This window comes from Herpailurus yagouaroundi, unplaced genomic scaffold, assembly GCF_014898765.1.
Source record: "Herpailurus yagouaroundi ecotype Mexico unplaced genomic scaffold, PumYag 387, whole genome shotgun sequence".
Taxonomy (NCBI): domain Eukaryota; kingdom Metazoa; phylum Chordata; class Mammalia; order Carnivora; family Felidae; genus Herpailurus; species Herpailurus yagouaroundi.
The window spans coordinates 960,450-973,310 of record NW_024412604.1 but is presented as its reverse complement, the minus strand read 5'-3'; positions in this window follow the sequence as shown (position 1 = coordinate 973,310).

The following is a 12,861-nucleotide window of genomic DNA, read 5'->3' as shown; positions in this document are numbered from 1 at the left end:
GGGCGCTCTTCCCCGCGCCGCGCGCCCGCCGGGGCCCACCTTGCGCCTTCAAAGGGCGATACAGTCGTCCGCCTTAACGGCTCGGCTCCGGGTCCGCGGCGGAGCGTCCCCCGAGCCCCAAGTGCCCGGCCCGTTCTGAGCCCGCGTGCCCAGGGATGGGCCCGGCCTCTGTGTGCCAGGCCTAGGACTATAGCCTCCATTCACACAAGGGTAAACTGAGGCCCGCGTAGGGAACGCGCCTTGCCCCGGGACCTGCAGGGCCGTGGGTCCCGACCCTCGGCCTTCCGCAACCACAACTGTTGGGTGGGATGGGCACCCTCGCGGGTGAGCGGAACGGTGTCCCCTGCTGACGCGGCCGCAGGACCGCCCGGCTCGGGGGACGTTCAGTCGGAGGTCCTGAGGCGGGGGCGTGGAGGGACGCGAACCCGCGGTTCCCGGGACGCGGCCGGGAAGGCAGGGCAGGGCTGTGCGGGGGCCGGGGCTGGCCCGGCGGCGAGCGGGCGATCGCCCGGACGGAGCTCGCACAGCACTGGGTGGCGGCGCGTTCCCGAGCCCCCAAAGGCGGGGGCCCGGGAAAGGCTGCCCCGCGCCCGGCACCAGGCCGAGAGGAGGCGCGGTGGCAGGAGCGCCGAGTGGCGGAACCCAGGACCGGGAAGCCTGGCGCGGGGAGGGCGAGCGGCTGGGGGATCCGGCCCGACAGCAGGAGAGCCACCGGAGGGGCCTTTGCTGTGTGTGAACCGTGCGTCATCCCTAGACTAGAGGACACCTCGCTCCACTCGGTCGAGAAAGAGAACGCGGCAAGGAGCTGAAACCTGGCCGAGGGGCCCTCCCAGCTCGACCCTCTCCTCCCTCCCTCCGCTCACACAGCCCCTATCCTTGCTCCTGAATTAATCTTTTCTTCCTTTTCCCTTGGGTTCGACCCTTTATGCGCGTGTCCCAGACGGCGTGCTGCTTTGCTGTGCTCGTCTTGGGACAGTTTGGAAAATTGGTCTTCCCGCTATGAGGGCCCAGGCCAGCCGTGTTGCTGATAGGCACTTGGTTCGCTCTGCTTCGTGGCGCCTCCCCCTCCCGCTGATGGACACGGGTCCTCGTTTGTGGGTCACTGTGCCTCAAGCTGTGATGGACATCCTGTGCAGGCTCTCGGTGGCACACTAACACCCCAGGGTGGATTGAGGGTCACCCAGTAGGTGTATTTTTAGTTTGGTAGGTACCAGAAAAACAATTTTCCCTAGGGATGGCCCCAGGGTGCACTCCCAGGCGTAGTGTGGGTGTGTCCCAGCAGCCCCCATCCTCACCCACACTTGCTACTGTCGCTGTTGAGATTTGCATACCTGGTGATACGCACTGATTTTTCACAGTGGCTTTAATTTACGTCCCCCTAAACAAGGGCGAGCATCTGTTTCAAAAGTCCTATTCGCTGTTGTATTTAGCACGCACTGATTTAGTGGTGACTCAACACAGGGCTCTGTTGCATTTTACAGATGGGTAAACTGAGGTGGGGGAGGCGAAGTGTCCTGCCCAGGTGCCCTAGGGTATAGGTGGGTAATCCTAGCAAACAAGACCCAAGCATCTTCCTTCCTCGTGGACTTCTGAGGCACGCACACAAGGGTGCAGCTCCTGGCAAGACTAGTTAACACAGCAAGTCCTGTCTGCTGTCCGAGCCTCACTTTCTTCATGCACCAAATGGCTATAGGAGGCCCCCCCCAGCCCCCCCCCCCCCCCCCCCCCCACACACACACACAGAGCTGCGGTGAGGAGGCATGAGTGTGAACATCGTAGTGGTCCTGAGAAAATGTCCATCCCGGCTCTGTGTTGCCTCTGTCTGCTGGCTTCAGGATTGTCCCCACCTCTCTGCCTGCTCTTTTGCCAGCCTGTCCTTCCTAGGGCCACTGAGGCAGGCATTGTTCGAGGCCCTTCTCATTCTGCTGCATCATCCCAAGAGCCATGGCTGCTCCTTTGGGGAGCAGCCCCCCATCTCCAACTGTTTTCAGGGAAGCAAGCTCAAGAGGGCCACTGGACTCTGGGTGGCATCCAATGTGGCACCCCCCCCCCCCATCCCACAGTTGTCCAAATAGGAACCCCAGTGTTTTCCTGGCTACATCGTCCTTCTCCCATGTCCCCTGCATCCTGCAGCCCAGTGGATCCTCTCTAAAATGCTATTCTGGGTCACACCATTTTCCTCCATCCCCACTCCACCCCGTGTTCCTGCTCATGTCACCTTTCTGTCTACTCCCTAAACAGTGGCAACAAGATCTGATCAAGATGGAAATCTGAGTATGTAATGCTCGTAAATTATGCCGGACTGACAATTCCAAGTGGACCCTAGGCCCCAGAGCGATGAAAGTGATGGAAAAAACAACAAAACAAAACAAAACAAAACAAAACAAAAAAACAAAACCCACAACACTTTCAGAAAACAATAGAGCAAAGTATCTTTATGACCATGGGCTAGAGAAGGAGTTCTTCGACAAGATGGCAAAATAAATAAAGGAAAGAAAAAGAGAAAGAAAGAAAGAAAGAAAGAAAGAAAAGAAAGAAAGAAAGAAAGAAAGAGAAAGGAGGAAAGAAAGAAAAGAAAACTATGAATCAATTTGACTACCTTAAAATTCGTTATTTGGGGGACACCTGGGTGGCTCAGTCGGTTGAGCAACCGACTCTTGACTTCAGCTTAGGTCATGACCTCATGGTTCACGAGATCAAGCCCCACACTGGGCTCCGGGCTGTGTGTGGAGCCTGCTTGGGATTCTCTCTCTGCCCTCCTCCTGTGTGTGTGCATGCGCTCACTCTCTCTTTCTCTCTCTCAAAGTAAATAAATAAAATTGGTTACTTTTGTTCATTCAAAGTTACAAGAGAGGAAAAGGCAAGGCAAGCTGGGATTTAGGAAACGATATTTTCAACACACACATATACTTGCCGAAAGCTGTGGATCCAGGATACAGAAGGAACTTCCGAGAGTCAATAAAGCAAAAGGCAACAATCCAGCAGGAGAACAGGGAGAGGACCCCAGCAGGCGGTTTGCTGGAGAGGAAATGGCAAGTCATTGTTGATGCAATGAGCCCAGTGCAGTGGGTTCTGCGCTCTGGGGCTCCCATCTGACCCAGGGGCACCCCTGCCTAGGCATTGCTCTGAGCTGAGGCCCGGACCCCCGGTGCAGAAGGAGAGGAGGGGACGCAGAACTGGGATCTGCAGCCGGGTCCATGGCCGCTGCTCTGCATCCCACATCACACGGGGTGGGGGAAATGAGTCAGCAGGGCTGCCGGAGCCTTTCCTCTTTGGGCTTCCTCTGTGGGTTTTGCATCTGTTTGCCAGTGCAGTTCAAGAGGGCATGGGAGTTGCTGGATGGTGGGGAACAATTTGTAGGAATGCATTTCTGATCAGGGGGGTGTCTGGTCAGGAGCCTCTTTCAATACCTTCCAATGTTTCCCACCACCTGGAAGCAAGCAGCTCCAGGGGCCATTTGTGCATTTTGGCAACTCAGAGCTTTGTGCAAAGTAGGTTTAAGGGTGCTTTCTGCCCTACCCGAGACAGGCCCCCACTGCTGATGGGCGAAGAGGAGTCTCAGGGGGAGCACACTGATGTAGAGCCACTGATCCCCAGCCCTGAGTCACCCTGACTCCTGCCTGTCCCTCCCCCCTACATCAGAAACCAAGTATTTCTAGCCCATTCATTCCTTACCTCCCCTACTCCTGCCGCGGGCATATGGGGACCCTCCTTGATCATCAGCTCCTATCCGGCCCCTCCCCACTTGGCTCTCCATGATGTGACCCAGAGGGATCTGGGGGAGGGGAGAAGGTAGGAACCTTTCTCAGAACCTGCAGGGGGTTTCCTCCCACACACAGGACACCTCCACCCTCACCCCATGGTCGGTGCAGATGCACACACGCACACACACGGTGGGAGCAGACACAGAACAGATGCTCCCTGGAGGTTCCTTGACAGCTGGAGGGCAGCCTGGGCTGCCCCTGAGCATGCAGCACTGTGGGTAGTCTTGACGCGGGTGGGTATTGTCGGGCTTGGCCCGCTGGCAGCTGCTGTGGGCTCGGGGTGAGCAGTGGTTGCTGTTGTATTTATTCTGGGAAGTCGACACTGGCCACTGGGTAGAGAGGGGATTGGGGGCCCGGCGTGGACATGGGGAGATCTGTCAAGGGGCTAGACACAAGATGATGCCAATGGAGGGGTGAGCACAGAGGCATCTTCACACTACATGTCTTTGGTCCCCCCAGGCAAGAGAGGGGTTCAGCCCAGGAGCAGGCACTCTGAAGAGAAGGCTGCCAGGACCCGACCACGACCTCCCGGGGCGTGCCAGCCCACTCTCCTCCTGCCCTGCCTTTCCTAGTTAGGCCGTGGGTAGCAGGTGACAGGGACTCAATGGGTTCCAAGGCATACGTATTGGCTGGGGTGAGCATCAGGTGAGCACGTATGGATCTTAGTCACAGCATGGCCATTGGGCCGCGGAGCTCTCTTTCCACGTGTGGGCTCTGCTGGCCAGCGGCTTGGCTGACACCCTTCTGAGCGGTGGCCTCAGCAGCTCCAGGCGCTTCCTTCCCAACAGGTCCAAGAAAACTTCCCGAATCCAGCCTCAGTGACATGAGCTGCGTCGTGCGGCCCCCTTGACCCAGTCACTGTGGCCTTGAGGTAGAAGGTGCAATTGGCAGGCTGGTATCGGGGACCCCTCTAGAGCTGGGGATGGCATTGGGAAATCGAGGTGCAATTATCAAAATAAGCAGGTCAGGGTTCAGGGCAGGCATTCAGGACCCTAACTGCTTCTGTGTGCCCCGCAGTTTTGCCACGCTGACATTTTTGCTCCAAAGACCTCTTGATGCCTCGGGCCATTCCCTATGCTGTGCCCCTGACCAAGAGTGCCCCAACCTCCACCTTTCATCTTTCATGGCCCAAGCTCCCACCACCCCCCTCCTCCAGGAAACCCCCTCCCCATCCTTGAGCCCTCCTCAGGCTTCCTGTCCCTCTGTGACAGCTGTGACCAGGTGGGGCTCAGGTCTGTCACCAGCCCTCCCTCCCCACTTTGGGGATGCAACCAGGTCACTGTCAACACTGCATTGCACAGGAGACACAGTTGCAGACCCCCCCCCCCCCACACACCCACACCACTTCATAGACATGTCCCAAGAGCATGGGAAGGGTTCAGCATCGCCTCATTCTGGGCTCAGAGGATTTTGAGGGCTGAGTAGGTGATGAGTGTAAACAGTGAGCAGGCTGAGTCTGGGAGCTGGTGGGGGGCTGAAGCGGGTGGTGAGCTGGAGGGCACCCCGCTCTGTAGAAAGTATGCCCACAGTAATGGGCAAGTATTAAGTGAACTACACCCACCAGTAAGAAGAGCCTGGCCAGCAGGACTTCAACTTGCAGTCTCTGACTAGGTCCACATCCCACAGCACAAACCACCCCCAGGAGGCCCTGAGCGGGTGTTTGACCCCTGGGGCTCATGGCCAAGTGGCTGATGATGTCCTAAGCATGAGGTTCTCTCTGGAAAAGCCATTCCCACCATCCTCTCTGTAGGGCCCAGAGGCCCTTGCATCCCACGGCCTTAAGAATCAGGCCCTCAGGGATCGGGGAAGCAGCCCAGGTTTTCTTGTTGCATTAAAAAACAATGAGACCTGCCCCCAACCACACACACCCAACAGTAACAGGGCAGTGCCCTCTTTGCCTACCTGTGTGGGGCCCTCAGAGTAGGCCAGCTGTGAAACCCAGGATTGGGATACGACCCAGGGTCTCAGCACACAGTGCCCCATATGTGCAGGACCCAATCCAAAGTCACTCATCATAGCAAGGACCAGGGAGCTCCCCCCGGCTTGCTTGAGCATACACAGTCAATAGATGCCAACACCAAAGTGACAGTGGAGATCGGACTTATCTGACAAGGACTGAAATTAAAGTCATAAAGAACCAAATTGATATTTTTTAATTTTTTTGAAAAAAATACAATAATTGGACTCCAAGGGATAAAGGATGGCTCCACAGCAGAACAAGGAGGGAAGAGGAAAGACTCAGTGAACTTGAAGACAGAACAACAGAAATTACCCCGTTCAAACAACAGAGAGGGAATAGACTGGGGTGGGGGATCAGAGCCTGGGGAACGTGTGCAATATCACAAAAGATCGCACATTTGTGCCATTAAAGTCCCAGAAGGAGAGGAGACAGGAGGTGGAGTGGGGAGACTGAAAAAAATAAAGAGATCACGGCTGAAAATCTCTCTCAAATTTGGCAGAAGACATAAACCTACAGATTCAAGGAGCTGAACAAACCCCAAATGGTATAAACCCAAAGAAACCTGTGCCAAGACCCATCATCAGCCACCTTCCAAGAACTGAAGACAAGGATCCTTGAGAGCAGCAACAGAGAAACACGATGCCTCAGTGTTGGGGCGAAACTGTGTGAATATGGAGTATTTCTCATCAGAAACCACGGAGTCTGGAAGGAAGCGGAGGGACGTTTTTAAAGGCCGAAAGGAAAGAACAGCCATCCATGAATTCTGCAGGAATGAGACGTCAAGACATTCCCAGATGAAGGAAAAGCGTGGGAATGTGGCACCAGCAGACCCAACCTGAAAGCATGGCCAAAGGAAGCTCTCTGAACAGAAGGCAAATGCTAAAAGGGGTTTTCTCGGGGCATCAGGCAGGAAGAGAGGACATTGTCCTTCTCCGCTGTAGCTTCTGAAATTCTGCTAGACAGGTGAAGCAAAAATTAACCAGTGTCTCCTGACTCAGAGTAGTTAGAGGGAACATCTCAGTAAATACATTATAAAAGACTGAGGGGAAAGGGATGGAAAGAGAGGAGAGATTTCTACACGTCGCTCAAACTGGTAAAAACCAGGAGGCTGTGGTAAGTACATAGATCGAATGTAATCCTTAGAGCAACCACTGCAAATCTATGTAAACACATACACTCAAAAACACTATAGATAAACCAAAATGGAATTCTAAAATGTGTTCAAGTAACCCACAGGAAGGAAGAAAAAAGAAAACAGGGGGGGGAAAAAAAGGAACCATCGAAATGAAAGTGGCAGACTTAAGCCGTAACAGAAAATGCATATAATACAATTCCACTTAAGCAACACTTTGAGATGACAAAATTATAGAAATGGAGAACCGGTCAGAGTCTGGTGAGGTGAGGGCTGGGGAGAAGAGCTCTGACTGGGAGGGGGAAAGTAGGAGGGGATCTTTGTGGCGCAAGAAAGTTCTGTACCTTGGTCGCGGCCTTGGTTCCCCGGGACGAGGGACACAGAACTGGACACACACATCGTTATCAATGGGCCTGCTTTCGATATTGTCCTATAGTCACAGAAGACGCAACCCTGAAACAAGCTAGGAGAGGGTACATGGGACCTCTCTGTACTATCTTTCCAACTTCCTGCGAAGCTATCATTATTATAGATCATAAGTATTTCAAAAGAAAAGTAAAAAAGAACACAACATCTCTTGGCTGCTGCTTTCCGCCCCCCCGGCCGCCCAGCCCCCCCGCCCCGGGCCCAGATCTGCTGCTGGCACTATCTCGTAGAGCAGAGCCTGCGCCCTGTGGCCTCCTTGGCCCCTGTGCCCGGGGCAGGTTGGACCAGGCAGGGGCCCCAAGCCACACGGCAGGGCCCCATACAGAGCTTGCCCTGGACATGGCCCACAGCAGAGGCCACCGCGGGAATGCTGGGCTGCCCTGCCAACCCCTCTCCTGACCTTCTCTCCTCATTCTCCAGGCCCCAGAGCTCATGTTGCCTCTTCGGAGAAATTCCCGATTCTTCATGTAAAATGCACCCCAGTCACAACCCCTCGGTGAGGTTCATTAGAGCACCGATTCCCCTGCCATTTTCTAAGCTGCTTGTTTTCCATTCCCCCGGAATGGAAGCCCTGTGAAGACTGGAGCCTCATCCTGTGTATAATGAGTACACAAGGCAGGCATTCTGTCAGGGTTTGTGGGATGTATTCGCTACCTGTTGCTGCGTGACAAATCACCCTAAAATCGAATGGCTTAAAACAGCCACCGTTTGGTTTCTCTTTCATGGTTTACTATGGGGAATTTAGAGGGTGTGGTGGGGAGAGCTGGTCTCTGCCCCACGGTGTCTGAGGGCCTCTGCTGGGGAGACATCCCCTCCCAGCCCTTGGATCCCAGACTTGTCTCCAGAGAGCTCTTTCAGAACCTCCCGGCCACGCCCAGCCCCACGCACACCTCTGTGGCTGTATACTGTCTGCCCCGTGGATGTGGTCAGGGTCATAGCAGGGGGTGGAGATGTAACTGGAATGGGAGTTGGAATTCAGGGCGCGGAGTTCGGGCTAACCCTCTGAGATACCCCTCTTGGGAAAACCCTCCCCTTGGGGGGGGGGGAATGGCCCCTTCACAGCTGGGGGGCTCTATCCAAAAGAGTGCAAGCTTTGGAGGCAAACAGAGAGGCCCGGCCCCCTCCCCATGCCAGGGCTCTGTTCCCATCACATGTGTACCCCCTCAGTGCCTTTTGTGGGTCTGGGGGGCAAATGGCAGCGGCTCCCAGGGCCACTGTGAGGACCAGAGAAAACATACAGGCATCCCCAGGGAGAGAGCTCTCCCTGAGACACCTTGTTCAATCCTTAACACCACTAGGCAGGGAGGGGCTGTGTCTGCCCCTTTTTTGCAGATGAGGAAACTGAGGCACAGGAAAGTGATGTACCCCGGGGGAAAGGCTGAACCTGCTGCAGGGGTCACTGCTTTTGACCCCTGCACACTAGGCCTCTGCAGCAGCCCTGGCCACACAGCTCACCCCCTCCATCCTCTCTCTTCCTGTCACTCTATGCTTTGTCATAGGGAATCTCTGTGATTTCCCAACTTACCATGAGCTTTGCACATGATGCTTATTCCTTCTGTCCCCATGAGGTCACCCTGCTGAGCCTACCCGGCTAGCCCCAGCACAAGCTCCTCCCCTTCTGGGAAGGCCACCTTGAAGCAACCACCACCCACTGGCCTGGGCTTGTAGGCCCCGAACGTCAGCACTGGATGTCACCAGACATAAACAATGGATAGACAAAAATCTTGACAAAAATCTAGCTTTGCTTCATCCAAAGGGACGTTCACTGACTTGTTTCTCTGAAAGGTCCATGAAGGTCTAGCTTCAGGCATGGCTGCATCCAGGGGCCCAACATCATCAGGCATCTGTTTCTTGGCTCTGCCCTCCTCTGTGTGCATTCTCAGGTATGCTCTCCCAACCTGTTGGCCAAGATGGCCCAGCAGCTTCCTGGACCTGCTGGGGTCAGATGACCGGCCCCTCACTCATCACTACACACTGCAAGCAGGGGAGGGAGGGGGTAGGGTGGGGGTTGGATGGGGGCAACGTGCAGCAGCTGTTAATGCCTCCGGCAGCCTTTACCTTCTACAAGGTCTGGCCTCTTTGCCTTTTTTTTCTTTAATAATTAAAAAGTATTATTTCATTAAACATTGAAAATCCGAGAAGTGCACAGAAGGATACATGATGAAAGTCAGTCTCCTTCTTGAGGGCCCCAGCTGCCGGCTCTGGGAGAAAAACTGTTACCAGTTTCCCTGCGTCCTGGCAGAGAATGTCTTACACTGTTACCAGCGAATGCAAACACCCGTGGATATTCTTGCCACCCTGTTTTCTCAAGAGATACAAACTACACACCCTGCTCTGAACCGTCTTTGTTTTTCTTTTCTTTTCTTTTTTTTTTTTTTCCTGTCCTCTTACTAACAGATTTTTGGAACTTATTCCTCAAGGGCTATCTGGAGATACCTTCCTCTCCCTCCTGAACTTCATATAAATGGAATCATCCAGTACTGAGGCACGCACATCCTGGGGTGCCCCGCAAGGAGTCACTCTTCTGTATATTCTTTCCCCTTAAGTACGTGACCTGCTTCTGATGGATAGGATCCAGCAAAGGTGAAGGGCTCTCTCTTTTGTGATCCCATCGGGTCGCATATGTGACTCCCTTGCTGGCTTTGATAAGTGAGACCTCTGTTGACAGAGGGCCTGTGACAGTCACATGCTAGGGGACGGCCAGTGGCCTCCAGACTTCAGCCACAAGGGAATGAGTTCCGCCAACGGCCAGGTGAGCTTGCAAAGAACCCAGCCTGAGCCCTCCTTGATGGCAGCCTCAGGAGACCCCCCGCCCTCCCCCCTCCCCCCAAGCAGGGAGCAGCTCAGCTCTGCCAGGGCTCCTGCCCCAGGAGTGAGGTAGTATAGCTGCTGCGTTGGTGGCAATTTGCTCGGGAGCTAATACCAGGGTCCACTCCTCTCTGCCCAGCTCCTCACTCCATGACACGTCTGTGAAACTCATCCCCGTCCTTACAGGGAGCTCTGGTTTGTTCTTTTCAATTGGGGGCCAGTATCTTGTTGTACGAGTAAACTACAACCGGCCCGTTCTACTGCCCATGGACATTTGGACCGTTTTAACTCGGCTGCTATGAAATAAAGCCATCTGAACATTCCTCCATGTACCATTTAGACCACATACATATTCATTCTCCTGCATACCGACCCAGGAGTAAACTTGCTGCATCACAGTGTAGGTGGATGTTTAACTTTATGAGAAACTGCCACACCATTTTCCAAAGTGGTTTAAATACTCTACACGCCTGGCAGCAGTGCATGTGGGTCCCAGTGGTTGCTTGTGCTCACCAACACCTGGTATTGTCTGTCCTCGTAACTTCAACCACGAGATGGGTGTGCAGAGGCGTTTCTTTGTGGTTTTGCCTTGCATTTCCCTGATGAGTCATCGGGATGGGGGGCAGTTTTTCCTGTGTGTATTGGCCTCTCCTGAGAGATTCCTGATACTACTCTGTCGGCTCTGGAGCAATTTATTATCTGCCCATAAACCCTAAGCTGGAACTGGAGGGAAAGAGGTTCTCTCTTTACAAGGCAAGACTCGCTGGGGCAAATCGTGAAGCCCAGGAAGGAAGGCGACATGGAGGAGAATAGTAAGAAGTGGAAGGAGACAGATCAGGTCCTAGTCACTAGGTTTAAGCTCTCGGATCCAGCCATGCCTGAAGCTTCCTTCTACACTTTCTCAATCATATGGATCAACATACTCTTCTTGTTTAAGCCCATTTGAGCTAGGGTCCTGTCACTTGTGTGAAAGGGGTCCTAACTGAGACACCCCGGTCTGGATTCCAGGCTGCCCAGCCCGCGGCTCCCAGGGACACCAACATTCTTGAGGCCCCACCAAGCTTGGAACGGAAGTGGGGAGGGGTGGGGGGGGGCTCTGAATTCCAGGTGCTCCCCTGGCCCTCCCTGCTGTGGTCTGCACCCCACTTCATTATTGAGTGTGTTTTGAGCCTGAATAACCATGTAATTGGTTTATCTGTTCCATAGTCGAATTTCAGCAAATATGTTTTTCATAATTAGGTGATGTTTATTTAATGGGAATAACCGGCCCATTAAATTTAATGAGGCAGGTTATCAGGTATGGACTGGAAGTGTTTTTCCTTAAGAGCAGCCTGGAGGTGGCTGTTCCTGGGCTGGGGAGATGCAGGCAGGTGCCCTGTCTGGGTGTGGGAAGCCCCAGGGAGTGGGGACACAGGTGCGTCCTGTCCTCACAGGAAACAGGAGCGCACCCGCTCCCGGGACTCCCAACCCCCCTACCTTTTCTCCATTGCATAACATGCAATCATTGATTTTATTTTCTCTGTCCCCCCACCACCCACAGATCTCTAAGCTCTTGGGGGACAGGGTTTCAAACCCCTCCCCCTCACTGCTGCGTCTCCTGCGTCCAGAATGCCAAATGCACACAGTAGGCATTCAATGCCAACACTGGCTGTGCGAAGTATAAATAACTAAGGGAGACTCCTCCTGCCGCTGTGATCCCCCACGGGCTCCCGGGGGTGTCCGTCCCAGCACACTGTGGGCCCTACCCTGCCCCACTCAGGAATTCTCCTTTTTGGCAGGCTTCAACCCCCATCCCTGCCCCTGCTTGGCAGGCAAGGAAAGCACTTTATTCAAGGAGAACCGGGCTTCGCCAAGGGGTCAACCACTGGGCCCGAAAGCCCACGGGAAGAGACAGCCGTGCGCCGCCCTGACCGGAGGGCCCAGGCCGTGGGGGGCCACATCGCCACATGCATTCGGGAAAGCTTCGAGCCTGGGGACTACTGAAAGGAAATGTTCAGGTCAGTTTGGAACAACAGAAAACAAAGTCGATTATTAATAAACAAAACAATACATATCCATGATCCTGATCCCCCCCAGAAAAAAGCACTAACGTTTCGGTGTATAACCCTTCTGGCCTTTTCTTTTTGTGAGTGTGTGTATATTTTTTACATGTGTATAGATGGTATTTTTTTCATCCCCAAATGGGTTCATACTGCTCCGTGCTGATGGCTATACTCCACACCCCCACTATCACCAGCTACAGTTATCTTATGGATATACCACCTTTTACTTAAAGCACATACCCCCTGTTATTGGACATCTAGGTGGTTCCCAGGATTTTGCCATTGCTATAAACACTACAGTAAACAAAGTCATCGCTTCACCTGGCCAACTCTGGTTCAGCCCTCTCACTATGACTTAAGCTTCACCTCCTCAGAGAAGCCCTCCCTGACCCCACAGCCCGAGCACCCTGGGCCCCGAGCTCCCGGGGCCTCTCCCTAGAGGCCTCAGCACAAGTGACCTCCAATGTCATTTGTGATTATGACACAACTCCTACCGGACTCTATACATGACACAATTCCTGCTAACTCCTCCTGCTAGACGATAAGCCCAGGGGGGCATGGGCCAGGTACTGTGTAGGATACAATAATGTTATTGGTTCCTTGGGTTTCCCTAGAAGCCATTCTGGGGTAGAGGTGAGGTTGCAGGATATTTATGTGGGAGTGTCCTTGGGGTCAGCACTAGTGGGTAAGGGGAGGAGGCAGAGGCCAGGTCCAGCTCTGGAGTCAGAA